The 16567-nt window shown below is 43.8% G+C and overlaps 1 protein-coding gene across 1 annotated transcript in view; it reads right to left on the bottom strand.

Annotated features, from left to right (window-relative positions):
• LOC128701026 (uncharacterized) overlaps positions 1-11250 on the bottom strand; it is a 193142-nt gene extending 181892 nt beyond the window's left edge. The window contains exon 1 of the mRNA XM_070080081.1: positions 11178-11250. The gene's annotated coding sequence lies outside the window, so the exon portion shown is untranslated. The remainder of the gene's footprint in view (positions 1-11177) is intronic.
• Positions 11251-16567: the final 5317 nt, after the last annotated feature.

Raw genomic sequence — 16567 nt, 5'->3', positions numbered from 1 at the left:
AGTGGTGACAATAAGGCAGGAGGAGGTGCATTTCCTTCTTAAATCACTTAACCAAGAAAAGGCTGTGGACCCAGACAAGTTGAGCCCAGGATTGCTGAGATGTGCAGACCAGCTAGCAGCACCTCTAACTCGTATCTTTCAGCACTGCCTAGTACAGTGTAAATGGCCCTCTCTATGGAAAGAGGCAAATGTAGTCCCTGTTCACAAAAAGAAGAGCAGAACAGAAATCAGCAACTACAGACCAGCGTCACTCTTGTCAATCACTGGTAAGATCCTTGAGACAATAATCTCAAGACAAATGACAGAGTTTTTTGACTACCACTCACTACTTTGTGATCGTCAATATGGCTTCAGGAAAGGTTACTCTGCTGCTGATCTGTTGTTAAACCTCTGCACTAAGTGGCACCAGTCACTGGATGAATCCAAAGTCAGCTGTGTGGTAGCACTGGACATTGCTGGCGCTTTCGATCGGGTGTGGCACCAGGGCCTCTTAGCAAAACTTCAAGCACTGGGAATTGCAGGCTCTACGCTATGTGTCCTCAGTGATTACCTTCATGGTAGATCTCTAAGTGTAGTTCTCAATGGAATGGAATCAGCAAGACATCCTATTGGGCAAGTGTTCCACAAGGAAGCGTGCTGGGACCATTGTTATGGAATGTCTACTTCAACGACCTTCTTCATCTCATCCCAGAATCACATGCATATGCAGACGACTGTACACTGACATTCACTTATCCAAGAGAAGAAGTGCCAGCTGCTCTAAGCTACATCAATCACCAGCTAAGAGCTATATCAGCTTGGGGAAATAGATGGCAAGTAATATTTGCACCTGAGAAAACGCTAATGATGATCGTCTCTAGGCACCATGATGGTAATGCTGGTGCAGTAGTAAGGATGAACGGGAAGGATGTTGGCACCTGGAGAAGAAGTTGATATCCTTGGGGTGAAATTTGACTCAAACTAACCATGAAGAACCATGTTGTAAATCTAGCAAACAAGGCAGCCAGGAAGCTTACAGCACTTCGCCGTATCTCGCATCTGCTTGACAGTAAAGGTTGCAAGATCCTGTACGAGGCACAAGTACACTCACACCTTGAGTATGCTCCACTTTCTTGGTTTGCCTGCCCCCCCTCTCATCTGCGACTGCTTGACAGAGTAGAGAACAGAGCAAGACGTCTCATATCTCGCCTGGACCCATCCTGGATTGATCTGTCATTTCAGCAGAGCCTTCAACACAGGAGGGATGTGGGTGGCCGTACTGTTATGTACAAGGCCAATATTGTCAAAGTACCACACTTGGATCCACTTCGAGGACAGCGTGAAACAAGCTTTTATGCCACAAGACGGGCAGAAAGCAGCAACTTCACTCTGGCTGTACCCTTCTCCAGAACATCACTCCATCTGAGATCATATATACCCAGGATGACTCGAATACGGAACACATTCGTACAGCGAGATAAAGTCAGTTGATCACATGAAAATACTGGCCCACAGATGGCTCCGACGTCATCCTGTTCCCTACTTGTATGTCTCATAACAATAAAAATGCTTTCAAATGAGCTGATGTAGGCAACAGCTCTTAGCTTGCCAATAAAGTTAGGAATCCTTAACCTGTAAATAGCTTGCCAATAAAGTTAAGAATCCTTAACTTTGTCAAACCCTATGTAAAAAAAAAAAAAAAAAAAAAAAAAAAAGCTGAGCAAGGCAGGACAGGACAGAAGATGCTGGGCAAGACATAAGAGGGAGGACCGGAAAAAAGAGACTGGATCGGGCAGGAAAAGAGAGACTTGGCAGGACAGAAGAGGGAGGGCAGAACAGGACAGTAGAGGCTGGGCAGAACAAAAGAGGCTGGGCAGTATACGACAGAAGAGACTGGGCAGGACAGAACAGTAGAGGCTGGGCGAAACAGGACAGAAGGAGGGCAGAACAGGACAGAAGATGCTGGGCAGGACAGAACGGGCAGGGCAAGCAAGGATAGAAGAGGCCTGGAAGGAATGGATAGAAGATGCTGTGCAGGACAGGGAAGAAGAGGCTGGGTATGACAGAAGGTTGGGACAGAACAAGCTGGGCAGGGCAGAAGAGGCAGGGCAGGACAGAAGAGGTAAGGCAGGACAGAAGAGGTAGTGCTGGACAGGACAGAAGAGGCTGGGCAGGACAGAAAAAGGGTGGGACAGAATAAGCTGGGCAGGGCAGAAGAGGCAGGGCAGGGCAGGGCAGAAGAGGCAGGACAGGACAGGACAGAAGAGGCAAGGAAGAACAGAAGTGTCTGGACAGGAGAGGACAAAAGAAGATGGGCATGACAGAAAAAGAAGGCCAGGACAAAAGAGGCAGGGCAGAATAGGACAGAAATGCTATTGCGACCCCTGAATGGGTCACAATGTATATTACCTGTTCATATAATTTTATATTGCTTATATTTGCGATTCTAGCTAAATCGTAAATATATTGCTTTATATTATTATTTGACTTAGTTATATTGTTAGGTAGGATGTAACATTTATATATTATTCAGTGCTCATAGTTCGAGAGTGTTAAGTAGCTGACAGCATTGCCTAACTACTGTAATTATTGCTCCACTTGTTTCCCTGCCATCTTCTCTGTAGTTGCTGGGCAGCAGCAGTCCACAGAGAGTCACGTGATCAGGGTGGGGTGATCACACCTCACCTGGAGGAGAGACAACCTGGCCTGTGCTGGCTCTTGTCTTTTTGACGTTGCTTCCAATAAGACGTCCATCTCCAGCTCTCCCTTGCTGGCCCTTGTTGGAAGATCATCTCTGTCGCTTTCTTGTTGTTGGTTCTGTATAACTCTGTTCACAGACCATAGCATAGACTTAGTAATTTTCGACGTTGTACTGAGGTTTTGTATCTCATAGACACTCTGAGAAACTCAGGTTCTGAGCTGTAGCTTCTGACCTAATTTGTACTGGTATCTGTGTACTGTCACAGTCGGGGATTTTCTAATGCTGAACTTAGATTCAGTAGTATGGGAGTTTGGTGACTTTTGTGGAGGATCTGCAGATGGTCCCCACTTAGAACTGGAGGTAGGTTGGAGTCCCTCCCCCAGTTGCCTGACCCGGTGTCTCCTCCTGTAGATAAGGAGGAGCAGCATCTACAGGAGGAGGTTATTGCAATTGAGGAGGAATTAGTGGAGGTTTTGAAGACTTTGTCACCACCTGAGGGGGCATACAGAGCAGGAAGGACAGGCTGGGGTTCATAGAGTAGGCAGGACAAAAGCAAGTAGAGAACAAACCAGAGCAGGCAGGACAGAACCAGCAAAAGTAGGCAGGACAGGACAGAATAGAGCATGGAGGACAGGGCAAGAAGGCAGGGCGGGACAGGTCAAAGAATGCAGGACAGAATCAATAAAAGTAGGCAGAGCAGGACAGGACAAAACAGGCCAGAGCTGACAGGGCAAGAGAGGCCAGAGCATTCAAGGCAGAACAGGCTAGAGTAGTGAGGTCAGGACAAGACAGAGCAAGAGTGGCCATAGTAGGCATTACAAGCCAGAGTAAGCAGTATAAGCACAGCAGGCAGGCAGGGCAGGACATGCTCAACAGACAAGCAGGGCAGAAGAGGTACAACAGACAGGCAGGCCATGCAAGGCAGGCCAGGACAAGACTGGCAGAGCACGTTGAGCAGGACAAGTCAGAGAAGGCACGGCAGGCCAGAACAGGGAGGACAGGGTAGAGCATACAGGCAGGACAAGCAGGTAGGCAGGCAGGCAGGCAGGCAGGCAGGTAGGTAGGTAGTTATGCAGGCAGGCAGGGCAGGGCAGGGCAGAAAGAGCATGACAGGCAGGCAGACTGGGCAAGGTAGGGCAAGGCAGGGCCAAGCAGGGTCAGGCAAGTCAGGGGCAGGCAGGACAGGGGAAGGCAGGACAGGGTCAGGCAAGGCAGTGTGATGGAAAAGTTCAACGGATAGGAGTAGTGAGCGAGTATATGGTAACGATAGTTTGATTGCCGGCTGCTTGTTAAGGTAGGGTCAGTCTAGCTCCTGCTATCTCCCCCCCCCTTTCTCCCCACCCCGAAAGGTGACGTGTGGGACTCCGGCCAAACAGTAATCACTCGACTCACAGCTCCCAGCACAACTGTAAGTAAAAGCCTGCTCCTATTCTAGTGAACTTATTGGTTGAAAGCTTCACTTTTGACCAATAATAAACTTAGTCCTTTCAGCCTTGATCTCCATGTTAGATGTTTTAATAATCACCACGTCTTTTAGGTATTGTACTTATCATGGAGAGTGATTTCTTAAGCAGTGGGTAACCTGTCTCTCTTTCCAGCTTGGAATGACAGATCGGGTCACCTGCCAACCAACGAGAAGTGTTGAAGGAGAAAGACTTTTGCAAAAGTCCGGAGACGTCACTTTTTGGATCTACCTCTGTGGCATGCAAAGAGTACGTAACCTTTATTCGGCGCATGGACACACCCTCATTTACAGGCTATCTCCCCCAACCAGCGAACCAGGTTGCTAAGAGTTGATGATGGGGCCCCATCGTTCAACTAGTGACCAGGTTCTAGCCAATAAGAAGGTGGGATTGGCAATCGCAGAGGTTATGTGGATACCGCTCTCCTGTCTGCCCTTGTCATTCCCATTCTAGAGCTGGTTGAAGCACGGTCTGCTATCTTGTGGCTTCTATTTCTGCCTTGCTTACCGTGACGTGCACTATACTTATTACTGTACATAGTGTACATATTGCTGTTCTAAATTGGTGAAGGATAATATAAGTCTAAACTCTTTCTGCTGTGTTTCTTTTGCTCCCATTACACCTGGGATAACAGGCCTTTGAAATCCTGGGTTGTAATATGGGTAGCCTGTCCGAGAGCTGGAGCTGGACTTAGAGAAACGGTTGAGCTTAGGGTGAAGCTTGTAGCAGGAACATTGTGTAGCTTGCTGTCTCGCTTCGCTTTACAAATTTTGCGTGTCAGTTGCTTATGATCAGCCTTGCTATTGTGTGATCGTTCAACAGCTCGCTACTAGCTTGTTCAGTGTGCTCGCTTCGCTACGGTCAATCTTGTGTGCAGTCGGCTTTGCTTGTATGCGTATTCTGCAATCGTACTGTGCATAGCTAAGCGTGTTCTGCAAATTAACGTGTTACGTTGGGGTATTCGTACTGTGCATAGCGAATAACTTATGCCACCTAGACGAGTCAGACGCCTGGTGTCGGCATATACTTTGCATAACCTACCTAAATTGTCCCTACAGCGTTGTTGGCAAATTGCTCGTTCCATTGGCATTCCCTATAAACGCACTCTCACAGCTGCGCAACTGCGTTCACTTATTGCTGACAAACTTATTGAAGAAGAGATGGCACATCAAACTCCTCCCTCTACGGGAGCTGGGGCAAAAACTCTTATGTTCTCGCATGAGGAAGATGATACACCTACGGAGCAAAATGGTCAGTATGGTGCAGCTGGGTTGTCTCGAGGTGAATCAGCGTCGTTGGCACTTGAGCTGGCAAAAATCACGCTAGAGCAAACTAGGGAACAGAGAGCATTCGCAAGGGAGGAATTTGATAGGGAAAGAGAAAGGAGGCAGTTTTCGCATTCTGTAAACGATTTCAGTTTACAAAAAGCAGTACAGCTTGTTCCCCGCTTCAATGAGGCCGAACCAGAGCAATTTTTCGAAAGCTTCGAAAATCAGGCTCGAGCCTTGAGGTGGCCGGAACAGCACTGGGCAGCGTTGGTTCATACAGCATTATTGGGTAAGGCACAGGAATTTACGTCGGTATTAACTGACGCTGAATTCTCTGATTATCAAGTAGTGAAGACCACAGTGTTGGGAGCATATACATGTATCCCAGCTAAATATCGTAAGACCTTCAAATTGAACAGGCGGCAGCTTGGTCAATCCCTGGTGGACTTTGTGAGACAGCAAACCAAAGCTTTTACCAGCTGGTATAAAGCGAGTGGTGTCTCTAACTTTCAGGAGCTGGTGCAGCTTATTCTGATTGATAACCTGCTGGAGTCTGTGGGACCAGAGGTTCGTGTCTTTCTGCAGGATCGTGACTTAACCACTGCATTGGAGGCGGCCAGGTTGGCTGATTCCTTCGAAACGAACCGCTCCTTGTCCGAGCGGTCCCGTCTCTCTTTTCAACAGTCTGGCGTGAGCAGAGATCGACAACATTGGAGAATGAAGTGCCAGCCGGAGGGAGAGCGTCTACGTCATCCAACCAAGTCACCTGGTGAGCCACGCTTCTCAACATATGGTCCCCCTGCGGAGAGGCAAACTACTTATGGAGCATCTCGACAACAATATCCAGAGAGGCACCAGCCAGAACGACACCACTTGCAACGTCATCAGGGAGTAAAGGGCAAGCCTGTCGTCTGCTTCAGGTGCAATAAAGTAGGTCACATCAGTTCCAACTGCCCCCAAAAACCTCAACCCATTGGGAAAATCTCTAATATCCCTAGTAACATGTCCCCTAGAGAAGTAGAAAAAGGTATGGCCCCTTATTATTGCGAAAGTCTTATTTCCCTTCAGGAAAACTCAGAACCAACTAAAGTAAATACCTTTAGAGATACTGGAGCATATTGCTCACTTGTAAGAGAGGGAATATTACCCCTTTCAGAGAATACTTCTTTGAATTCCTCTGTTTTATTGGAAGCATATGGAGGAGCTATATATTCTGTTCCTTTGCATAAAATTTATGTACAGTGCAAATATTACACTGGGTACTTGACTGTAGGTGTCTCAAAAGGATTCCCCATGAAAAATGCTATGTTATTACTGGGTAATAACATTACTACTGTTAGTTCGTGTCCTGAACCTATAATGATTAATTCTTCTCCGGTGTTGGCCATAACTCGGGCAACATCCCAAGGGTTGTCTGGAGAGAATGTTGACCTATCCTTGGACGACTCCGATCTCGGAATAGCCACATTGTTTTACGAGGAAAACTGGCCAGAGCCTCGTAGATCAAGTGAACAGACCCCGATCAAGCCTTCCTATTCCCAGGTTGCAGGATTGCCAGATGTCTCTGTTTCCATGCCCGAGGGACTGTCCTTCCGGGAGGAACAACGAAAGGACCCTTCTTTAAAATTCGCTTTTGAGGCAGCCATGGGTAAATCCTCTTTGGGTCATCCAGTCAAGTATGAAGTTAAAAATGATTATTTGGTCTGCACTGAGACTGGTAAGGAGACAGAGGGCCGGCAATTATACGACAGGTTAGTGGTTCCAACCAAGTATAGACCTCAGATATTAAATATAGCTCATAATACGTCATTAGGAGGTCACTTAGGAATTACAAAAACCTTGTATAGAATCATAAAAGAATTTTATTGGCCAAAATTAAAGAAAGATGTGAAGAATCATATTAGGTGTTGCCGAGAATGTCAGCAAGTTGGAAAACCTGGACATTCCATTAAACCTGCACCTCTCCAACCCATACCTGCAGATGGAGAACCTTTTGCAGATTTAATTATAGATTGTGTAGGTCCACTACCTAAGTCAAAGTCTGGAAACCAGTATTTATTTACAATTATGGATAAAGTAACCAGATATCCTGAAGCAATCCCTATGCGTAGTATCAATACTAAAGCTATTCTCAAAGCTTTAACAAAATTCATTTCTTGTTTTGGCATTCCTAAAACTATACAAAGTGATCAAGGTACTAACTTCACTGCCAAAGCATTTAGGGAAGTATTAACTAGGTTAGGGATAATTCACAACTTATCCACTGCCTATCATCCTCAGTCCCAAGGCGCCTTGGAAAGATTCCACCAGACATTAAAAACAATGATGAGAAGTTTTTGCATGCACTTTCCGACAGATTGGGATGAATCTCTACCTTTGTTGCTGTTCTCAGTACGGGAGACGGTGCAAGAGTCTACAGGGTATAGTCCGTTTGAGCTGATCTTTGGGCACAATGTACGAGGTCCTCTTCGGGTGCTCAAAGAAGGATGGATGGGAGAAGACGTAAGCTCAACACTCTACAACCCGTCTTCAAGGTTACAGGTGGCATGTGAGTTAGCCAAGGCTAACCTAAAGACAGCTCAAAGTAAGATGAAACAGAGGTATGACAGAAGTGCACAATTCCGCTCCTTCCATCCAGGAGACAAGGTGTTGGTGCAGGAACCTATACCTGGCCACACCTTGAAAGCTAGATTTACGGAACCTATGCAGATAGTAAGTAGATTATCTGATTTAAATTATGTGGTAGCTCCCATTGATAAGACCTCAAAAACAAAAACTTACCACATTAATCAAATCAAAGCCTTTCATACACCAGATAAAGTCCCAGTAATGACTCTGTCCTCTACCTCTGAGGACGACTCTGACTCTTTGCACTCTATCTCTGAAATTAATACTAAACTTTCAAATTCTGTCCTCCTCAAGGATCCTAGCCCGTTAATGGATGGATTATCTGAAATACAAGCAACAAATTTAACTGAGCTTCTACAGTCATATCCTAATATTTTTTCGGATGTGCCAAAAAAATGTACGTTAGGTTACCATGATGTAGATGTGGGAAAATCTAAACCAATTAAACTCTCCCCCTACAGAGCTAATCCTGAAAAGCAAAGGCTACTTCAGCAGGAAGTAGACTTCTTGTTAGAACATGGTTTAGTGGAGGAGTCATCTAGTCCATGGGCTTCACCGTGCATCCTAGTAAAAAAGGCTGATGGAGGGTTTCGTATGTGCACAGACTACCGTAAAGTGAACGAGGTCACAATTACAGATGCTTACCCTCGTCCTCGTCTGGATGACGTAATTGACTTTGTGGGTAAGGCTACTTTTGTGTCCAAATTAGATCTCCTTAAAGGTTACTATCAGGTACCTTTGACAGATAAGGCGAAGGAAATCTCTGCCTTCGTAATTCCAGGAGGTCATTATCAGTATACAGTTACCCCCTTCGGAATGAAAAATTCCCCCTCTTCATTCCAGAAACTCATCCATCAGGCTATTAAAGGACTTGAAGGCACGGCAGCATACCTAGATGATATTGTTGTGGTGTCTGATACTTGGGATCAACACCTACTTAGACTTAAAGCTCTGTTTGAGACCTTTAAGAATTCCCAATTAACAGTTAATTTATCTAAATCTTCCTTTGGCCAGGCCACTGTCACTTTTCTAGGCCATGAAGTAGGTAGTGGTAATGTTGCACCTAAACTTGCTAAAGTTCTTTCGATTAAAGAATATCCAGTTCCTCATGATAGGAAATCTCTTCAACGTTTCCTAGGCATGATCGGATTTTACAGAAGATTCTGTAAGAATTTCTCAGATATTGTAGCCCCTCTTACCTCTCTTACCAGTCATAAAGTTCCCTTTATTTGGACTTCAGATTGTAACACTGCTTTTAATAAAGCAAAAAGATTATTGTGCTCTGCACCCATTCTCCTGTCTCCAGACTTCTCCAAACCTTTTTCATTACAGGTTGATGCTTGTGAGTCTGGGGTTGGGGCGGTACTATTACAAATCGGGAACAAGGAGCTGCAGCCAATCGCATACTTTTCAGCCAAGTTCCAGCCACATCAGAGAGCTTACTCTACCATTGAAAAAGAAGCCCTCGCGCTGGTACTGGCTTTGGAGCATTTCGATGTTTATGTGGGCCAGACATCGCAGGTGGTCACAGTCTACAGTGATCACAACCCGTTAGTCTATCTCCAAGCCATGAAGAATCACAACACAAGGCTTATGCGTTGGACGCTCAGGCTGCAGCCCTACAACATAAAAATTAAATATATTGCCGGCAAAGAAAATGTGTTGGCAGACTCTTTGTCAAGAGTCTAGTTTAATATTTTATTTAGGTTAGGATGTATTTGTGGTAACCCCCTTTCAAGCTCTTTTTTTTATCTCCCTGATGTGGGGTTTTTTTTTTTAGTGAGGGGATACGGGCTACCGTCCGCTTGTATCTTGGACCTATGTTGGCCTATCTGACTGCTGTCTCGCTCTGAGTTTAGGGTTTGGCTTTTGGTCACTAGGAAAGCTGAGCTCTATCTAAGAGTTGGATGGTGGAGAGGATAGGCGGTCCCATTATTTCGTGCCATGGCGGCACGGTTACCACTGGGAGGTGGCAGCCTAATCCTGAGCCTTCTCGGGGGTGGGGGTGTGGCATGCAAAGAGTACGTAACCTTTATTCGGCGCATGGACACACCCTCATTTACAGGCTATCTCCCCCAACCAGCGAACCAGGTTGCTAAGAGTTGATGATGGGGCCCCATCGTTCAACTAGTGATCAGGTTCTAGCCAATAAGAAGGTGGGATTGGCAATCGCAGAGGTTATGTGGATACCGCTCTCCTGTCTGCCCTTGTCATTCCCATTCTAGAGCTGGTTGAAGCACGGTCTGCTATCTTGTGGCTTCTATTTCTGCCTTGCTTACCGTGACGTGCACTATACTTATTACTGTACATAGTGTACATATTGCTGTTCTAAATTGGTGAAGGATAATATAAGTCTAAACTCTTTCTGCTGTGTTTCTTTTGCTCCCATTACACCTGGGATAACAGGCCTTTGAAATCCAGGGTTGTAATAACCTCCCTGATTAACTGTAGGCGACAGCAGACAACAACCCCTCATCTTTGTAGTGGTAAAGAACCTGCTTTCCTGTCATCTAGACTGACTATTCAAGGCTATAGACTCTATGAAGAACTAGCCGTTGGGGTGTCACCAACACCTGTGACCCGCCACATCAGTAACGGCTACAATTTCTACAAGACAGTGTCAACCTCCACCAGACACCCCAGTATAACTGTACATATTAGCGTTGAATTCAAATGTCATTTTTTTATTTCATTTTTCATTTTTCTTTCAAGTATGATGCACCTTCATTTTTTAATGTTTTATCTTTGCATTAATAAATAATAAAGTGTTTATCTTTGTGAATTATTATTTTTTTTTCTATTCATTAATTTTCCTGAGGAGGAGCCAGCCTTGGTAATACTGTCTGAAGTTGTTACAGGGCTGAGTAAGCCTTCACAGGCAGAGTTAGGCAGGGCAGGGCCAGGCTAGGCAGGGCAGGGCCAGGCTAGGCAGGGCAGGGCCAGGCTAGGCAGGGATAGGCATGGCAAGGCAGGCAGGGCGAACATACAAAAAGACAGGCATGCAGTGCAAGGCAGGGCAGGGTAGGACAGGGCAAGGCAGGGCAGGGTAGGACAGGGCAAGGCAGGGCAGGGTAGGACAGGGCAAGGCAGGGCAAAGCAAGGCAGAGTTTTATGTAAAATGGAAGACTAAATATTTACAGTATTGTTGTAGCAGTGTAGTGTTGTGAGAGTCGCCTGCAGCCAGCTACGTCTGATACTGGTACACTCTCTCTCTCTCCCCCCACACACACTCCATCCTCCCTCACTATCACTTCTCCACCGTTTCCTGCCACACATATGAAACTAAAACTGAAAACGTTTATTTCTTTGTCAAGTTCACAATATGTGGTTTACATTTTATAAAATCTTAATTACAAAAAATGCCTCTAGCAGGCCTAGGTATTTCAGCAGACTAATCCTAATTCTTACTCTATATTGACACAGGTTACGGAGCAGTACATTTTAATATACATTATGGCGCACTGATATAAAAGTTAGATAATAATGAGGTGGTACAAAAAATATAACAATGTTACAATTAGTAAATTTGGTAATGGGAATGGTAAATCTTGGCATGATACACTGTGTCTGTGTCGGGAGAGTTACTTAGGCAAACTTAGGGCTAACTTAAGATTTATTAGGCAGTAGCTATGTGAGGAATTTTATGTTTACAGTCATTTGGGTGAGTGTAAGAGTAAATTAGTGGGTAATTACAGACAATGAGAGTAAATCTATTTTGTTTTGGATGTGCATATGATACAAAAGTGGTCTTCCTATAGTTAGTTGATGAGTTAGCTGCGACTTTTTGTTACGTTATTATTGGCTTTAGGTGGGTTACTGCTGTTGATCCCCCAGGCACAAATAGCATAGGTGAGGTAGGTATAGATGAGTGATTGTGGCACGTAGTATCGTATCTTGGAAAGGATTCAAACCGTTTTTGATACTTTTTTGCTATGTGTTGGATATAAATCTCCTGCAAGACCAGGACCCACACATTACTGAATTCACAAACACAATGAGTAACTGCATGTTGCTACCAACAGTAACAAAACCTACAAGAGTTACAGAGACTAGTGTTTCCCTACTTGACCACATCTGGACCAACACCATATCCCCTTTAAAATCAGGCATAATTACAGATAATACCACAGACCACTACCCTACTTTCCTCATAACAACTCTTGGTAAACTACCCCAAGACACTACTAAAGTCACCTTCAGACTTCACAATGAGGCAGCCATTAATAACTTCACTGCAGCAGTAACAAACATCGACTGGCACACTGAGCTAGAAATCTATACAGATATTGACGAATGTTTTAATAATTTTCTAAAAAAGACCCAATACCTTTATAACAAGCACTGCCCTAAAAAAACTAAACAGATGACAGCTAAGAAACTGAACTGTCCCTGGCTAACACCCAGCATTCTCAAATCCATAAATACAAAACACCGATATGAAAAACAGTACAGAATGGGTCACATAACCAGAGACCAAACAAAACGTTACTCGTCAATCCTAACCAGCCTGATAAGAAGGGCAAAAAAATTGTATTATGAGAACAGATTATCCAACTTACGAGGTGATATAAAAAAGACCTGGAAAACCCTATCAGAAATTCTGGGAACAAAAAAGATATCACGAAATAGCGAAATAAAATTAGCAAAATCAGATGAACCCCAACTCCCACCAACAGAAACAGCAAACAGACTCAATGATTTCTTCTCCACTGTAGGACAAAACCTTGCCAATAAAATCCCAAGCTCAGATACCCCACCAAATGACTACCTCACTGGCAACTACCCGAACACACTGTTCCTAGCTCCGACTAACCCATACGAAGACTCCCTTATTATCAACAAACTAAAAAACAAGGCAGGAGATTTAAATACCTTACCACCCTTTATATACAAAAAAGCGTCACAAGTACTATCACCAATCATTGCAACACTCTTTAACAAATCCATTGAATCCTCCACCTTCCCTACAGTTCTCAAAATAGCAAGGGTCACCCCGATCCATAAAGGAGGAGACCAAACAGAGTTGAATAACTACATGTATAGGCCAATATCCAATTTACACCCTCTCTCAAAAATCTTCGAAAAATTAATTCATAAACGAATCTACTCCTACCTCATCTCCCAAAACATTCTCAACCCCTGCCAATTTGGATTCAGGCCTAATAAAAATACTAATGATGCTATTATACACATGCTAGAACATATATACACTGCAATAGAGAAAAAAGAAGTTCCACTGGGGATCTTCATTGACTTACGTAAAGCTTTTGATACAGTTGACCATGACTTGCTCCACGTAAAATTGTCACACTATGGTATTAGAGGGCACTCCCTCAACTACCTCAAGTCTTACCTCAGCAACAGAAGCCAATATGTGTACGCAAATGGGGCAAGCTCTTCCTCACAACCAATTACAGTTGGTGTCCCACAGGGAAGTGTCCTTGGCTCTCTTCTCTTTCTCCTATACATAAATGACCTACCAAATGCTTCGCAATTACTCAAACCCACACTTTTTGCAGATGACACTACATACGTCTTCTCTCACCCGAGCCCAGTCACGCTAGCCAATACTGTAAACACCGAATTACAGAAAATATCTACCTGGATGAGGACTAACAAACTTACACTAAACATTGACAAAACCTACTTCATTCAGTTTGGTAACAGAGCTACAGATGTACCTCTTAACATAACAATAAACGGATCACCTATCACAAAGCTAACAGAGGGAAAATTCTTAGGAATCCACCTCGATAATAGACTCAAATTTCATACACATATACAACAAATTTCTAAGAAAATCTCCAAGACTGTAGGCATACTATCGAAGATACGGTACTATGTTCCACAGTCAGCCCTCCTGGCCCTTTGTCGCTCTCTTATTTACCCCTATCTCACCTATGGAATTTGTGCATGGGGTTCAACAACAATTAACCATCTCAGACCACTAATTACCCAACAAAAGGCTGCAGTTAGAATGATAACAAATTCTCACTACAGGCAACAAACTCCACCAATATTCAAAACACTCAACCTACTCACCATACAAAACATCCATACTTATTACTGCACTTATTACATACATAGAACACTTAACTCTGATATTAACCCTCCCCTCAAACATCTCCTTGCCAACCTCAACAGAACACATGACCATAACACAAGGCACAGATCACTCTTTGATGTTCCTCGTGTCCATCTCACGCTATGCAAAAACTCAATGCACATAAAAGGCCCTAAAATCTGGAATTCATTACCTGTAAATATAAAAGAAACACTACCTGTTTATAAATTCAAGTCTCTTCTCAAAGTTCACTTACTCACTCAAAACCAAATAAATACTGAATAACTGAACCTTATAAATTGTATATCCTATATGTTACTCACAATTATATCACACAAATGTTAAACCTAGGACCCAATCTAACTTTATTATTTTTTTAAATACACTACCTAACAGAATACTCCATTCGACTGAATGTACAGCAATGCAAGCAACCATATGACCTGTCTTTGTAATACTCATTTGTGCTTTATAGTTATCTGTTTACAATAATGCTTTATCACTGATTTCATCATTGCTTAGTTAATCTTAAGTTAATTTTAAGCCAGCCCGTAATGCTATGCATATAAGTGGCTTTGGCATGCTGCTCTTACCTGCATTTTTTGTACCTCTGTTTGTATGCTTAAATTACTAAATAAATTAAATAAATAAATAGATTATATGCGAGGTACACTAGCAGGCCAGGAAGATTATTAAAACAGCTGAGGTACTAAGTGCTCCCAGATTTTTTTAATAGTGTGCACACTGAGTGCACAGACCCATTCTTTCATGTCTAGGCGACTCAAGTCTATTGTGCCAAATTTGAAAGAATGAAAAATAAAACGTTGATCTACATTTGGAGCACTACGCTTGCAAACGTAGATCTACGTTTGGACAGTTTAAGGGTTAAAGGAGGAAGGACGAAGCAAGTAAGGCAACAGCTGAGGTAGATATTGTCCGAGAAGGAGAGAGATACAAAGAATAAATTAAATACTATTTATTCAAGTGCATACGGCCTGTAGTGTAATGCAGCAAAGTATAAACAAATATTTGACAATACGGAATATCAGTGCATATAAGAAGGGCACTTTCATTAAAGGCTAAATCAGAAAAAGGATCCGAAGAATATAATAAATCATAGCCTGAGATGGGATGGATAACAGTGGAGTATAATTTTGGTTCCTGTAAGCAAACACCAACAGGAGAGCAACATCTGAAGCTCACCCCAGTTACTTCTGACGCCGCAGGTATTCCACTGTAAATAGGCCATGATTGGTAATGAGAAAGATACAAAAAACCTGCAGGTAAAGGCATCTATGGATTAGAGGGGTTAGAAAAGTCCACATGTGGTGGCAGCGGAAAATGTTCAAGCAGCGAAGGAATGAGACGCTGCAAAGATAGGAGTTGCGCAGATGGAGGAGAGGGAAGAGGAGGAACAAGAGGTGGATCAGTGTCCATTGATGGTCTAGTCTCTTCAAAATATTCTGAGATAGCTTCAAGTGTTTCGGAAGACAAAGACGTTGTATGGGAGACAATACTGGAGATGGAAATAGGAGGGTGAGTAAAGATTGGGACAGCAATGAACTGTACCAAAGTAGGGAGGGACGAAAAGGCAGAAGAAACTAGAGAAGAAGTGTGGGAGGGGACAGAAAAGGGAGAAACCTAGGAGGGGGAAGAAGAAACTTGGAAGGAGACAGGGGAGGAAGGTACAGTACGAGGAGGAGGGTGAACCTCCACACTTGTAACAGTCAGTTAGAGGTGAAGAACCACGCACAGAGACTGGAAAGGTAAAAATGTGTAGGTAGAAGAAGGGAAGGACGGGTTAAATGAGATTTGAGCAATGGGGATTTTTTGGAATTCTGAGAAGTAGAGGGGCGATTGGGAGGTGTTGTACGAGGTCTAAATAATTTTTTTATGAGGAAGCCACAGAATTTGGTAAGCACAAGCCTATCTGACATTATCCTGATGTCAAGCGACTTCGAACAGGGGATAAATGCCCATGCACTCTGCCAGAGGGCCAGACTCATGAAATTCCGTGTTCATCAAGAACTTCAAGAAGCTCCTATCATATGCTTTTAACATCCTATGGAGAGGGAGCATGGACACTTGGGTCGTCCCATAGTTGCTAAAAACAACAGAGATAGCCTCACTCCACAAAGGGGGTAGTAAAGCAATAGCAAAGAACTACAGACCGATGCCACTAACAACCCATATCATAAAAATCTTTGAAAGGTCCTAAGAAGAAAGATCGCCACCCATCTAGATAGCCATCAGTTGCACAACTCAGGGCAACATGGGTTTAGAGCAGGTCGCTCCTGTCTGTCTCAACTAGTGGATCACTACGGCAAGGACCAGAATGCACTAGAAGACAAACAGAATGCAGATGTAATATATACAGACTTTGCAAAAACCTTCGACAAGTGTGACCATAGTGTAATAGCGCACAAAATGCGTGCTAAAGGAATAACAGGAAAAGTTGGTAGAT

This window comes from Cherax quadricarinatus, unplaced genomic scaffold (assembly GCF_038502225.1).
Source record: "Cherax quadricarinatus isolate ZL_2023a unplaced genomic scaffold, ASM3850222v1 Contig138, whole genome shotgun sequence".
Lineage (NCBI taxonomy): Eukaryota > Metazoa > Arthropoda > Malacostraca > Decapoda > Parastacidae > Cherax > Cherax quadricarinatus.
Note: the sequence above shows the minus strand (reverse complement) of the source record. Positions and strands in the feature narration are given on the sequence as shown.